The sequence below is a fragment of the Adiantum capillus-veneris genome, chromosome 17 (genome assembly GCF_014529385.1).
Source record: "Adiantum capillus-veneris isolate H3 chromosome 17, ASM1452938v2, whole genome shotgun sequence".
Taxonomy (NCBI): domain Eukaryota; kingdom Viridiplantae; phylum Streptophyta; class Polypodiopsida; order Polypodiales; family Pteridaceae; genus Adiantum; species Adiantum capillus-veneris.
This window is the reverse complement of record NC_140947.1, coordinates 44,416,367-44,432,108: the sequence shown is the minus strand read 5'-3', so window position 1 is coordinate 44,432,108 and position 15,742 is coordinate 44,416,367. Positions and strand designations below refer to the sequence as shown.

Sequence of the window (15,742 nt, the reverse complement as noted above, 5' to 3'; positions counted from 1 at the left end):
CGTCCTACCTCCTCGGCCAAATGCTTTTCGAATTACACACTAGATATTTATCTCACTTATGTTGAGGCTTTGCAGGTCTATCTGTGTCTCTTTTCAGGTACGCTCGAGCGGAAGATGGGACTCTGGATCTTGAATGCAGGGTGTTGCGAGCAAGGGACACTGTCAGAGTCTAGGTGCAAAGGAGAACAAAGCAACCATGGACAGTGTCGGGGATGAGGGGAAGGCACAGGTAGTGCATGGCATGGCCGAGGCCGATGATTTGGGCCTTGAGGGACTTGACGCCGCCCATGTGGTTGAAGCCCCAACCACCCGCCCTCAACCTCATATTCGTTGTGGCCATCTCCGTGCTCATCTCCGGCTGTGAGGTTCTTCTTCCTTCTCTTATGTCCTCTCTCCACGTTTTTTCTTTTTGTTGCAGCCTGCTTTTGTGCTTTTCGTTCTGTTTGCCAACCTTGTCGGCGCCCTCCTTGCTCGCCATCTCTGCAGGGCTACCAGTCATTTCCATTTGATTTGCATCATGAGCCTATATACACAGCCTACCCTCACAACAGCTACAAATCCTAAGGTCACGATGTGTTTATGTAAACCTGCGATGCAAAGGTGCCTTCTGAGTCGCAACCACAACATCCGACTACTCTTGCTAATGGAATGATCAAGGATTTGAGCCCGACCGCTTCAACAACATCAACATTGTTTTTATTATATTTGAAAAGGGTTTGACAATGAGAGGCGACAATGGTTTGATGACATTCGTTTGTTTCGTCGTCGATCAATCAGCTGTGATGCATCTTCCAACTATGGAGCTGATTATTTCTATCCCCATCTTGCTATCTTCCTGGCCATAACTCCCTGCTGATGGCTATGGCAATTTGTTCTTGGGGCTCGGCTCCGACAATTGTACTCTGCCTTGACTGGCTGCTCTCTCTCTCTCCTACTGAGCCTTAGGATGGGACAAATACTTTAATACATGGAAATTTTTTGTTGTTAAATTTTTTTTGCACAAAACTAGCGGGAGTGCTTGGAACTCATCGAGATGAAGCAGATCCAGTGTGTCTGTAAGTATCTCTTCTTGTTGAGTTTGTTACAATTTGTGCATTTGGGTCTTCTGCTCTTTCAATTTGCATGTGCGCTAATCTTGTTAGGAAGTAGTCTAAACAAGAATTTTTGTCTATGTAGAGCTGGCTAAAATGTTAAACAATTCTGATGTATTCACTTCTCAGCGTTTACTCATCCAAGAGTGAATTGTTGCCTGGTTGGTATATTTCGCACTGCTCAAACCTGCCTTGGTGAAGGTGGAGAAATCCAGTAGAACAGAAGCAGATGATGAGAATGGTATTATCCATTCACATGACTCATGTTAATAACAATCTGCTAAGCTTACAAGAAATTGTATTAGACCCCATTTGAGTTCAAGTAGAAGAAATTTTCCTTATCACATGCTTTCTAGTGCAATTTGAATCGAAAATGGAAAAGTACAAGGCAATAGAGATTTAATGAGCTTGCTCATTTCAATGGATGATTATTACGAAAAGGCTCTTTGAGCCATACCTCCTTGGAAGCTCATTGTTTTTCCCCTAATTTTCCTAATATTCTTTTAAGTGTCATGAGGGCCTATCAGTACAGAGCAGCATGATGTCCAAGTTGTTGGCCCTTCTTGGCCTCCTTATATCTCCCTTTTATATGGAGCATGCGAAAGCCCAGCAGAGATGGCCACAACACTCCCAGAGAATAGTGGGTACATCCTTTGGACCTCGGCTGCATTTGGGCCCTTTTGGGGCTTTCTTCGAGGTTGGTGGAAATGGACAACTGGAATTATATAGAATGCAACATATCCCATTCTTTGCTTTGATTACCTTCAGCCCATCTTGCCCACTATTGGGTCAGGATGGGGTCGCATTGTTGGGTGCTTTGTGTTCACGGGCCTCTTGACTTACCTCAACTATAAGGGTTTGATGATTGTTGGCTCGTGGATGGTCACTATAGGGATGGCCTGCTTCCTTACTTTTTTTTATCAGGATAGGTTTTGCTATTCCAAGATGAGAACCATCCAGATGGCTGGGCGTTCACTTGCAAAATATATATAGAATGCAACATATCCCATTCTTTGCCTTGATTACCTTCAACCCATCTTGCCCACTATTGGGTCAGGATGGGGTCGCATTGTTGGGTGCTTTGTGTTCACATGCCTCTTGACTTACCTCAACTATAAGGGTTTGACGATTGTTGGCTGGTGGATGGTCACTATAGGGATTGCCTGCTTTCTTCCTTTTGTTATTAGGATAGGCTATTCCAAGATGAGAACCATCCAGATGGCTGGGCGTCGACTTGCAAAATATAGACTGGCAAATCTTTATGAATATTCTCCTTTGGAATCTCAACTTTTGGGACAATGCAAGCACCTTGGCAGGGGAAGTGGAGTAGCTTAAGAGATCTTTTCCAAAAGCCATGGTGTTGGTGTTTTGGTGGGGTTGTCATATGTTTTACCTAAACTAGGAGGGACTGGTGCCTTTGACATGGTGCGAAGCGAATGGGATACTGGGTTTTACTCGATTTTGGCAAAGAGGTTGTGGTTGGCGGCTTCAATGGTGGATGGAACTGGGGGCAACACTTTCATGTGGGGTTATTTGCGACAGAGATGAGCAACAACTCATTCCAGGTGTTAGGCATGGCAGACATGGGTATCTTGCCTGCACTTTTTTCATTAAGATCATCATATAACATGCCTTATATCTGCATCCTTCTATTTCCAGTGGGTGCTCTCCTCCTGTTTTTTTGTCATTTGAGGATGTCACTTAATCGGCCTACTACTGCTACCTGCTATTATTGGCTCCGTGTTTAAAAAAATTACTCTGATAGCTTGTAGATTCCTAAAAATGCCCTCATACCCATTCGCCCTGCGTGCCTTCTATTTGCTACCTTGCACCTGTCTCGGCACCCCATGCCCTCTCAACCCTCGACCCCCTATGAACTCAATTCTCCTTGTTCTCAATCCCATGATGTGGTAGATATTAGACGAGAGACAACCAGGTCTACACTCAACCCCTTGATGTGTCTTGCAACAGACAAAAGACGAGCGAAACTACGATCTGGTTGATAAGATGGATGAATGAGAGAGAGAGAGAGAGAGAGAGAAAGAGAGAGACATACAGGTTGATAGGCTACAAGCTGCGAGCGTGAGAGAGTAAGAGAGAGGGTGAGAGCGCTCCCCTCTAATCGCTCCTTCCTTGCACGAGAGAGAGAGAGAGAGAGAGAGAGAGAGAGTCGTGGCTCGGATGCAGATCCTCCCACTGGTGTCTCAAGGACTATCTACGGTTGATGTTTAAGGGCATCTTTTCTGATTCGCTCTACACAAGAAGTTTTGGACAGGTTCTCACAATAATTCTCACATTGTGACTTACCTTAACATCATGAGCTTCTGGGAGGGAGGCATCGCATACCTAGCTAGGTACGATTGGGGGCAGGGGACCGCCGGCCCGGTGGTCCCCTCCCCCCAATCGGGCCGGCGGTCCCCTCCCCCCAATCGTACCTAGCTAGGTATGTGGTGCCTCTCGAGAAGAAGCTCATAATGTTATGCATTGTATGAAAACACTGAAAAAAACTCCATTTTCCTACATGAGAAAATGTCTAAATCTTGTGCTAGTTTGGCATTAAAATTTATTGGTGTCCCCTACTACTTGGCCAATGCTTTGTACAACTATGGCATGCTGTTGGTAGTTTTTCGCTTTTATTTGGCTTGAGTTACAAAATCTCGTCAAGCCAGTCCTTTCTTCACACTTGGTACCTTTGAAGGCATCGCCATGTGTGCTTCACCTTGTGCTCTCCTGATCTGTGGTTGCACTCTCCTCCCTTAATTAAGGTCATAGTACTTAGCTATGTGCTCACAGTTGGCGGGCTATTGTTGTATGTCTATTTGCATTATACTTAGAGAAACTGCATGCAGGTCATCATAAGGCAGAAATTGTGTATCTACATAAACATTCAGAGTCCAAGGTTATGGAAGAGGCACAAAATTGATGTTTTTATTATAGAGATTAAATATCTCATGGAGCAATTGATTGATTTGTTGTGGTCATTCCTAAACATTCACTTGTGGAGACAGGTTTTGATGCCATTGCAAGATGTGTATTAGACATGATGTCTTTGTTTGTATGATGTTATAGGAGGACTAGCTTTATCAATTTAGGAAGGGTCCAGGACTGCATATCCCATGTCTTCCCTTCCAATTTTAATGGGATGGAAGCCATTGGGAGGACATGTAAAATGGTACTTATCTTTTGTTGGCACTTCCTATCGGGAGAAAGGGGGGTATATACAAAGGAGTTTCCATTTTGATTTACTTGTAAAAAGAGGCTTCTCTCTTTCTCTCTCTTTCTTGAATAACAGGTCTTGAGTTCAACTCTCCTTGTCGGCTAGATCTTTAAGGTCTCTTGGGATTCCTACGACGTTAAAACTCTCCTTCTTTTTCTTCTTCTCTCTCTCTCTCTCTCTCTCTCTCTCAAGCTGGCATCTCAATCACAGTGAGCATATTGCAAGTCATAGTGTCATTTCAATTGCATAGCAAGCCAAAGTGTGGCCTTCTGAACAAAACACAAAACACTCTCCATTCTTCATCATATTTTTTTATTTTCTATATAAAATCTTTGAAACATTAATGTAGTTTAAGTATCATTCATTTGCTTTTGCTTTTAGTCTTAAGTGCATAAGTGCATTACTTGAATGGCAGGCCTTGTGATTTTATCACTTGTTTAAGAACGAATATCTTGGATGGAGTAGACTATATATGTATGTGGGGATTGTGGTCTTCTCCAATAATTGTATAGAACATCTACCTCAGCTTATATTGGGTGTTTTTCTTTAGTGTAGTGTTTGTTGGTCATTGTGCAATCGATATTAGCACGTAAGATTTGAAGCTTCCTGGGACATACGGTTTTGTTGATATGTAGCTTAGGAATGAGGTGAGAAGCACTATCTGCGCTCGTCCTCTTCCATGAGGAGTATAAGTCAGTATATAGGGACATGCATAATTGTGTAGTGATTGAATTGAAGTTGAGTTTGCTGTGCGACAATGTACTTGCTCTTTTTGAGTTCAATTGTGTTAGGTGGAGTGTGAAAGTGACTCATGTGCATTAGTTTTCCTTTAAGCTATTTGCAGTCATATGAATATTTCTGAGGCCTATTTTGTTATAGGCTTCCCTTGCATCCACATGAGCACAAGAAGTTTACATGAAAAACCTAATAGATCTCATTGGTTCAATTGCAATCTACCAAAGGCTTTTACATAGCATTGTTCCCTTTATTGGATGATTCTCTTTGTGAAGATAACTGTAGGGTGGAGTCTAATTAACTTCCTAGTTATTGAAGGCTTCAACACTCAATTTTAGGGTTGCAATTATGCATGTAGTGCAATAACGGTGAAGTGCTTTACACCTTGCAATGATATTCATCCCTTAAAATTCAACCCAAATCAGAAATTGGTTGGACCTATTGAATACACAATGCCTTGTTGTCAATGCAAGGACTCTTAAGATAGACATGAAGTTACTCTCTCCCTTTTTGGGAGAAAGGCTATTGTCCTTGTCATAATTTCAATGAGTTTTGCATTTTCTTGCTAGGATTGCACCGAAAATTGAGTCTGCCATCTTCATCAAGAGCATGAATGGGGAATGTGTGATTTTTATACCCTTTGAATTTGCAAGCCTTATAATTAAAATGGTGTGGATTTGGACAGTATATCCCATTTCATTTTATCTAGCAAAATGCCTAAAATTTGTAGCAACATGTTGCATATTTATAAGAGGTAATGTAGGCTCGTGGTGCACATGGTTTTTGGCCATGGGTGAATTGGGATGACCTAGGTAAGTGGCCTTGTGGAAAAATTGTTGCACATTCGCAAGTGCGAAGGTTACGTCACACGCAAGCGGTGCCTAAGCTAGTCTTTGCAAAGCAAAAAGCAGATAGCATCTCGCAAGATGGGTAATTAGTGAGCGGTGGTTATCTATGGACGAGGAGTGGGTAGCATGGGAGGGTTGTCTATTTGCAAGGCAAGCTCATGACATGGCTTCCACATTATATTTTGCTTGTAATGTCGTCCACTCATGTGACAAGTTGAGAAGAAAAGTGTTGTTTTCTAATGGTTCTGTCAGTCAAAAATACTTTCGATTGCTTGTGTGTGACATGGCCATAGTGACTTGGAATGTAAAATATGATCTTGTATGCTATAATTGTTTGCAACGTTGATCAAAAGACCCGCCAGCTCATTTTCCAACTCTTGAGCTTTCTTTATTTTTGCCTTGATCTCCATAGACTCTTGATATTTGGATCATCGTGTTTTGATGGTTCAAGTGCTTGCACCTTGGCAGCAACTCCCTGCACATGGCATTTTCTCTTCATATGTTCTATAACCATCTTGTTTATGTAGACGCATGCCCTTGCTATAGTATCTACGAAGTCACTTGCAGCTATCTACAGGCTTGTGGCATATGCGTGCTCAATATCTTTGTTGACTGAGGGGTAGGACATCTCGGCTTTTGATTTTGTACTAGTCCAGATCCTTGATTATCTCTTGTTTGGGGTGTAGCACTTCTAGGCTTTTGACTTGGTACTAGTCTAGATCCTTGATTATCTCTTAACAAGGCCGTCAGGTGAAGACGAAGGCATTGCCTGTAATTTTGTTTTGAGAGAAATCTCAAGTGTAAAATTGATTGTCAGTATTAATTGTCAAAGTCCATTCTTGGTAGCACCGGTTCATTTTGCAGAATATTGTGACAGCTTGATTGTTACGAGCATCCATGGCTGTGCTGCCTTCATGACTATTAGTTGTAGTTGAGTCTTGATAATATGAACTATTAGTTTTTGAATGAAACTATTAATGTTTATTGATATTTCTAACATATGTGAACATTGTACATGTCAACACACGCACAAACACACAAAACGTCTTATATAGATCATTTTTTATGTGTAAATGTGTGTGTATGAATTATACGAATATGTGTGTTGAGAGTCAGAGAGAGACAGAGGAGGGAGAGGGGGGGGGAGGGGAAGCGTATCACATAACAAAGCTTGAAATTGTATGTGTGTGCGTTGGGAGAAAGAAGGGGGGGGGGGGGGATCACACAACAAACACGGAGAGACAACGGGAGGGGTATCAAATACATGATTTTCATGTATATGTATGTGCATGTATTTACAAACCGTGTGCATGCATGTGTTTCCATGTGGTGACATATTTTTCAAGTATATATGTATGTGTATGTATTTATGAATCATGTGCATGCATGCCTTTCCATGTGTGTATATGCATATTTCTCAATTGTATATGTACTCATGTACATTGAATGAATTCGACTACCACTGCTTTCTCCTACATACCCATCTGGCATAACTTTAAAGAAAACCCAATATTTTTCAAGATTCCCTCCTGAGATTCTCTCTTCCCCACCCCCCTTGCGTCGCCTATGCCTCACCAACCTTTGCCCTCAACCATCTGCAGCTCATCGGAATAGCAACCTTGCCTCGCAACCTCATTTTACAACATCGTCCTCATAGCAGGCATTCGCTAACTCGTAGCCTTCACGCCCTTTAAACTTCATCAGGCCTTGCCACACATGACTGAGCTCCCTGAGATGAGACTCATAGGAGAGAGAGAGAGAGAGAGAGAGAGAGAGAGACCCGTCGCCTGCACCCTTGCCTCCCTAGTCCCTTCGTGTCCCCCTCCACCGTTGCCTGCATCCTTCTCTTAGTGCGTGTCCCTACAGGAGCTTGAGCAAGATAATAGACGAGCACAAGTATATAGAAAGGGAGAGGTCGACAAGCGGTCGCCCACCACCTTCACACAGCTTGAGAGAGAGAGAGAGAGAGAGAGAGAGAGAGAGAGCAAGCCACATGCCCAAAACCTCTACCTCTTCGCTTCGCCGCCACCTACCACCCCCTATGACCTCCTGAGTACGACCACCCTCAATCACCGTTGGATTTTTTCGAAGCATCACCTACTCATTCTTGTCTTTTCACCAAGATTCATTTTATTAAATATTATTCTCTATAGTCATTAAATCTATCTTTTCAAATGACAACATTTTTTATTATATATGTATAATAGATAATATAATTTTATATTAACACACAATAAAAATTTCATGGGATTGCAGGCACTCATTTAAATTTACTTTCCATAAATCTCATTTCTCCCTTAAGATAGCAGGCCTTTGTGCATCTTCACCTTGTTTTCCATAAATCTCATTTCTCCCTTAAGATAGCAGGCCTTTGTGCATCTTCACCTTGTTTTTAAACCTGTGAGCTTTATTTTTGTTCTTCTTCTAAGTCCAGACTTTCCTTTTCCCTTTCATTTACAACTCACAACAAAAGAGGCTTTAGTCTTCAATTCCATGCATCGATGCTTTTTACTCGCACATGCTTGTCGACCACCCGTTCGGTCCTGCCATACCAAACATCCTCTTGTTGACTTGAGACTCTTGGAGCTCCATTGCATTCCAACCCCTATGCGCCTTCGAACGACACTTCCAAACTTGGAAACAGATCACATGTTCCCTCCTATCTGGCCAGTGATCGTGACATCAATTCCCTATATCTCGCTACCTGAGATCTCGATTGACAAGCCATCAAGTCTAGCCATCTCATGCTCTTGAAAAGCACACTCAAAAAACGAGAAAAGCCATTTGAGGATCTCTTTCTGTCGTTCTTGCCTGCCGACTTGAATTGGGCCCGTCTCGACGTCCATGACTCCGATCAACAATACACAAGTTTTGGTTGAATCCCCACCTTGCATGTGATTTTCCAAAACCCTAGGAAGCTAAAAAAAACTCATGCTGGTGCACCTACCAACACGGCCCGGTGAGCACATACCCGACCCCCGACAAATATTCCACAGGCCATAACTTTCCCGTCTGAGCTCTGAATGGCAATCCGAAAAGATCGGCATGCTCCGTAGCTCAAACACCTCACGTGTATCCACTGATCTTGATTATGTATGCATGTATGTACCTTCGCCGTCTGTCCGAGATCTGTAAAGACTTCTAACTTCGGACTGGCACATCTTTCACACCGTGGCTCCGTTTGATGAGCCGTTTGGACGGGCGTCTAGAGAATCTTGAATACCATCTTTTGGGGCACATTTCCTCGCATCTCGAACACCTTGACCTGCCGCCGTCATCATTATTTCACTTTGGAGGCCCCCCCCGGCCTTTAAAAAAAACTTTAAGTATGCATTTCTGCTGCCACTGTCGTGTTGAGGTCTCCCACACTGGTTTAGCCCTCTACCATGCACTTGTCAGCATACACATCATTGCATTGCACACTTCCTAGCATGGACCAACTTTGGTTGCACCAGCGTCTATCACCATTTCCAACTCTCTAGCCTTAGCACTACGGCTAAGTGCTGTTGATCGCATTTTTCCTGTCATCTCCTGCATCTGCTTTTCATATTCATTAACTTGGAGAATTAATTCATCATTTGTCTGCCAGTCATTTGTTCTTATGAGCTGCCTAGATGTTTCGGCAGTCTCTTGTGATTCCTTTGGTGGAGTTATGGCGGTTATTTGTTCCTCCCCTTGAGGTTGTGCCTTTGCCTCTACTGCTTTTTCTTCTTCCTTTGCCTCTACTGCTTTTTCTTCTTGAGGCTTCGTGGATACCTCGGCCGTTTCCTACTGGGTGGTGGTAGATAGTGTGGCCTCTATTTCTTGTGTTTTTGGTTTCTCAAAACTGGTTGCCTCCTTTGGTTCAGGACTTTCTGCTCTTTTTGTTTCTGGCTCTTTTGCTTTGCCTTGCTCGGAAGGAGTTGCTACATGTTGTTCATATTCTGCTTCCTTTTGCGGTTCAGGCTCCTTTTCCTTGGTTTGCTCCCTCTCTGTGGGTCTATCTGTCGGTGATGGTGGAGGCCTTGGCATGGGGTGGTCGTGTTGTTTTGTAGCAGGTGAGGATGGTGTGGGAGACATCTCACTTTGTTCGTATTGTGTCTCTCCTTGTGTTGCTACTTCTTATGTTTGTCTTTCTTTCTCGGACGCATCTTCTCTAGCTTTTCTCTCAGCTTCTTGGGCTTCTTTTAGCTTTAATGCTTCCGCTTCCTGGTACATTCTTTCCAAAAAATCATTTGGGTCTTGTGCTTCTTTTCGTGCAGGACTCTTTGTTCTCGGTCCCTTTAGCTCTTTTGGTACCCACTTCTGGGGTCCTCACCTGCTGCAGCTTGACAGCTTCTTTTGCAGGTTTCTTTTTCCCTTCCAAACCTTGTCTTTTTTTGTTGAGGATCTTCTTGATGTGCAGCCATTGCCTTCTTTTTCATCTCCTCTCTTCTAGCTCTCTTCTCTTCATTGTCTGAGCTTTCTCTGCTATGTGCTTCATGAGAGCTTCCTTCAGACTCCTCATTAGATTTGTAAACTCTTTTTGCCAACCTTGTGGTCCTTGGAGATGGTTGTGCTCACACTATCCATGTGTTTGATCTGGGGCAGGTGGCAAATTGTCTGCCATGTTGACAGCATGGTATGCTATTATTGTGAGTACCTCAGGTGCTCTCAGATATGTTATCCTGCCCTCTCTCTTGGTACCCTTCAGCGTGGATCGATGGGTTGTCTGGTTGTCGACTTTAACACTTGTGTGAATGTAGTCACAAAAAACTGCATGATTAGGTATTGTATATATTGGCGGTCTCTTTACTAAAAAGTGGAAGTGTTGGTGATATAATTGTGTTAGTTCTTCCACTTGTTTCTGGATGAGATCAGCAAATGTTGCCACAACAGTTTCCTTGGTGAAGGTATCTGCTGTCTTTCTGTCTCTAGCTCTCATCGTGATCCCTTCTATTGGCAATTGGAGAGCTTTGACCACTATCTCTTTCGTAATTACCACTTCTACCTTGTGCCCTTGCTGGTTAGTAATTTGGGTTGTTCCATATTCCTTGATTGTGGACAAGAGCTCATAGGATTTCTGAAAATCTACACCACATGGCTCTTGGTCGTAGAAATCTCTAAGTCCAAGCCTTTTGTTAGCTTCTTTTGTTTTAGGTTTTTCTGTGACATCATAGATTTCTTTTGGCAACAACTGTAGTTCTACCTGATGTCCTTCTTCACTTTTAAATCTACCTGTGAAAACCGTTGTGTTGTTATCTTCGAGTTGTTCTTTGGACAGATAGGTTGCTTTGGCTGTCTTTACTGAACTGGGGTCCAGTTGGTAGGGTGGAAGCTCTTGCAGCTTCTCCTTTTGAGAGACCCTCTTCTTGGCCTTTTCCGCAGCTTGCATGGCTCCTGTTAGGTGAATAGAGTGCCAAAGTTAGAAAATTTCTGCAAATTTTCTTTGAAATGTCCTTCAGTCTGTATTACTGACAAATTGAGTCCCATTTTCTTCAAATCAATTTTTGAACATGCATAGATTGATAAAAACATGTAAAGATCAAATTCTTGAAGTCCAAAAAAAAATTTGTAACAAAAGTAAATAATCGCGATTATTTACAGTAGAGTAATTTTGTCAACTTTTTATAATTTTGGCATCATGGGCTTGAAATAGACATCAATTAGATACTCTCAGTAAAGTGTGGGCTCATTTGAGTGCACAGGGTGAGAATGGTGCCGGATTTAGGCTTTCAGTCTTTGAAACAGTAGATATAAAGGAATTTAGAGATTTTGAGCTCCAAATTTGTTCAAACTTGGTTAGTGGGCTTATGACATCATGTGCTTTCATCCCATAAAGGCAACCTTGCAATTTTCCCCCATCTTGGCCAAAAAGTAAATAATCGTGATTATTAACTTTTTCATCAAAATGGACATTTTTTGAAGCAACTTGGTTCTAGGCATGATGTAGACCTTGTGTATGTGATATGAGGTGATTTGGATCAAAAAATGTGATTGATAACTCAAAATTTGGATTTGAAGGACTTCTTTGCGTTTTTTGGTAATTTTCCAAGTTATCATTGATCATTTTGATTCATACTTGAAATTTGGCATGTAATAGGTGTACACAAGAGATAAATGAGGTGATGGTACCATTTTCAAGCCAAAATATTGCAAAAGTAAGTAATCGCGATTATTTGCAACAATCAACTTTTTCTTGCAAAACTTGAGAATTTTGACCCTATTCGATACACCTAAAAAAAGTCTTAAATTGAATTTGGTAAAGTTTTGTGTTGCCGGCATCACTTCATGCTTTGTTGACTCTGAAATCACCGATTTTTGTGACTAGATGGCCTATGGAGTTGATTAGTCACTTTTGAGGCTATGGACTTGTTCGCTACATAGGCCTGAAGCAACTCATCCAATCTTGGCCCATTTGGAGTTAGTTTAACTTCGCATGTCAAATTTGACGCTTTGTAGGCTTCAAGCTGTTTTCTGCTTTCTGAGGGCTTGACTTGATTGATTTTATGAAACCAACCATATACATTGTGTATAGACCCAGTCTATAAGCTGTCTGTGGAGTCAGAATGCAATTGTGGCATTTGTCAAACCTCTAGCTTTTCTACTTGGGACTTTTCTACTTGGGACCCCCCTCGACCGCTGCGGAATGGCATTTTTGGTCGTAGATCTTCGTGCACTGCTCAGATTCTAGGGGTTTTTCCTACGGTTTAGACTAGCTACCGGCCGTTCAGAATTGATCATTGATAAGTATAGAACTTACCCCTCATGTCTCTTGTGAGACGGCGGTGTAAACAGGCGACTGTGGACTCCAAAAAATGCGCGCGTAAAAGGTCGAAAAGCTCTCTGTCCAAAGGCAACAAGTGGAAATGAGGTGATTTTAGCTTACCTTGGATATCTATACTCAAACTTCCAAAACCATTTTTCCCAAATTCCCCCGTTAGTCCTACTAAGCCGTGAAATCTATGTTAGACTAAAACATTTCCTCAATCAGATTCCTGTAGCTCATTCTGCAAAAGTAGGTCTGGTCGCCTAATTTAGGCTTCTCGCTTCCATCTGCCATTTATTATTAATTTTTGACCTGTTTATTAAAAAAATCAAAGAAAATAACACAATATGTTACAAAAGCAAAGTGAAAATTATAATTAAGAAAATCCATTGAAAAACACAGCTTTATTGTTTTTTGTCAGATTTCTCCATTTTTAAGTCTCAATATCAAGAAAAATGATGAAAAATAACCAAAAAAGACTATTTTTTGATCATTTTCTGATCGTATAAACATTATTTACACTCATCGAGGAGATGTTATCAAATAAGTTCCCCTGTTGATGACTTGTAAGGGCATTATTAGGTAATTTTACAAAAAACCACACGTTAACATCAAACTTTTTCCTTCCTCTTCAAACATTGTCCTTAATTACTTATAGTTCCCTTCCACCCCTTCTAGATGGCGTACTCTGGGATGACTGCGTGCATGGGTTGAAGAATCGTGTCTGTGCATAAACTTGGTTGGATCTACCATGCTTTGAAGATCAATGCAATTAAAATCATTATGTTGTGCAATAGTTGGGTCTTGAGTAATTAACTCAAGGGTTTCTGATGTCGAGGTTTTTTTACGCTGTCTTCCAAAGAGCAGGGCTTATAGCTTGTGTGCTCTTTGCTTGATTGTATCGTCAAATGCTTTGGCATGCTAATTGCCTAAGCTGTTGGTATCACTTGTGACTATTGTCGAGCTTTTACTCGCCATTGATAGCTAGGTTTTCTTTGAGCAGAATGGTATGGTTGAGTCTTTTGAGACTTAACTCTCCATTGCTTGACTGGTTTTACATTCTTTGGAGGAGATAAGGGCTCCTTTTTCTTCCAAATCCATTTCGATTTAGGCTCCCTGCTTGACAATGCCCTTCTTTGTGCTTTGAGCTTTAGAACAGTCTTTGATAATGTAGATGATGTTTTGGGCACCCATATGTGAATAGGCTTGTCCTTAAGCTGTGCTTTTGGTACCCAAATTTTCCTAACTCCTTTCATGCTACTTGTAGCAGTTGCTTGTCGATAGGATGGAGAAGATTGATTGCTTCATGGCTTTCTCTAATGGCTACCTCTTTTCCATTCCTCTTTGCTTGGTGCAATTACAACAAAGAGTTGTCCGCCTTTGGGTGATAGTTTAAGTTGGTCCGTATCCCAATCTGGTACTGCCTTGTAAGTCCGCATCCATGGGATTCCTAGAATCATAGTTTCATTCATGTGTTCATTTGGCAAGCATACAAACTGATAAGGATATGAACATGCATGTACTATCACATTCAAGTTGACTACTCCCAATGTTGGTGTTGGTTTCTTGTTGCATCCTTTGATAGTTGTTATTTCTACTGTCAAAGACTGACTTGTTGCTTTCTTGTATGTGGAATAACTGATTGAATTTACTCGAGCTCATGTATTGACCAATGCATTTGTGTTATGATTGTTCAGTTGTACTTTTATGCGAAGGTCCATTCCATCAAACCATTCATCATCTGTTGACACGACATCTTTTTGCAATTCCCATTGTCGGCCATCTCGTTCCAGAGTAGGTATTTGTTGATTCTTGAGATCAACTTTCCTTTTGAGTACTCGAAGCCGAGATTCCTCTTGGGCTTCATCAATAACCTGTTGTCTTTTCATCTTTCTTTGCTTATCTGCATGCATCCTTTCTAGCAATTCATTGGTTAGTGGAAAATTCTACTTCTTTAAATGACATCCACTAATCCAATTAGCCATTGGTTCACCGTCTAGGGTGGACAACTTAATTGCTCCACTTGGAGTCACATCTTCAATGACAAATGGTCCATTCCCCTTTTTATTAAACTTGGGAATGTGTTGCTTAAGGGAATAGACTAAAACTAAGGCCCCGTTTTTGACGATTTTCATAATTAGATGGGAATCAAAAAACTATTTTTGTTTTTGCTTTTGTGCATATATGTGAGCTACAGTAGTTAACCGTTGCTCATCAAGCTTTTCCAAATCTTCAAGTCTCTCTGACAATTCATGTCCAGTCCACTCAAGATCCTTCGCTACCCTTAATGTTGGTAATAGAAACTCTATTGGCAATATGGCATTAAGACCATAAACAAGGTTAAAGGGTGTAGCATTTAAAGCTGTTTTGAAAGAAACTCGATAAGCCCATAGAGCTGCATGGAGATTCATTTCCCAGTCTGTCCTTCCTGAACTAACCACTTTAGTCAATACCGAGATAAGAATTTTATTCGTATGCTCAACTTGCCCATTTGCTTGTGGGTGATAGGGAGTTGATTTGTTATGGATGACCATAAATTCATTAAGCAGGTACTTGATTAACTCAGTGAGGAAATGAGTTCCCCTATCACTGACAATTTCTATTGGCAGTCCATATCTGGTGAACACATACTCATATAAGAACCCGACTTTGGTTCTAGCATCATTCTTTTGAGTTTCTTTAGCCTCGGTGAACTTGGTCAAATAGTCCGTAGCTACAATGATATATTGAGCTTGGGTTCTATAAGCAGGTGGTTGTATTGGCCCAACAAAATCTATACCCCATTTTGCGAAAGCTCTAGCCCCCATCATTGGTCTCAAGGGCATGCTATCTACACAGATTGGCATTTTTGCTCGTTGAAAAGCATCACAGCTCCGAACATATTATTTGGCATTTGCAAAAAGTGTTGGCCACCATATGCCTACCATTAAGATTGCTCTTGCGGTGGTCTCTCTAGAAAAGTGACCTCCAGCTAATCCAGCATGTGCTTGTTCTATAATGGAATATATTCTTCTTCATTTGCACAAAGACGCAAATGTTGATCCTTACCTCTCCGATACAATTGGTTTCCAATAAGAGCATAGTCTCTTGCTTCTGTTTCAATTGCTCTTTGACAACGTTTACT

The 15,742-nt window shown here is 41.6% G+C and overlaps 1 long non-coding RNA gene and 1 pseudogene across 1 annotated transcript; both read left to right on the top strand.

The window, feature by feature from the left end:
- The first annotated feature begins 222 nt into the window (after window positions 1-222).
- LOC147437142 (uncharacterized) lies at window positions 223-1,430 on the top strand. Its single transcript, XR_015184823.1, has 2 exons — window positions 223-1,055; window positions 1,177-1,430. It is a non-coding gene; the product is annotated as an uncharacterized LOC147437142 (long non-coding RNA).
- Window positions 1,431-1,680: 250 nt separating this feature from the next.
- On the top strand, window positions 1,681-3,339 carry LOC147437141 (putative polyamine transporter At1g31830 pseudogene; annotated as a pseudogene).
- Window positions 3,340-15,742: the final 12,403 nt, after the last annotated feature.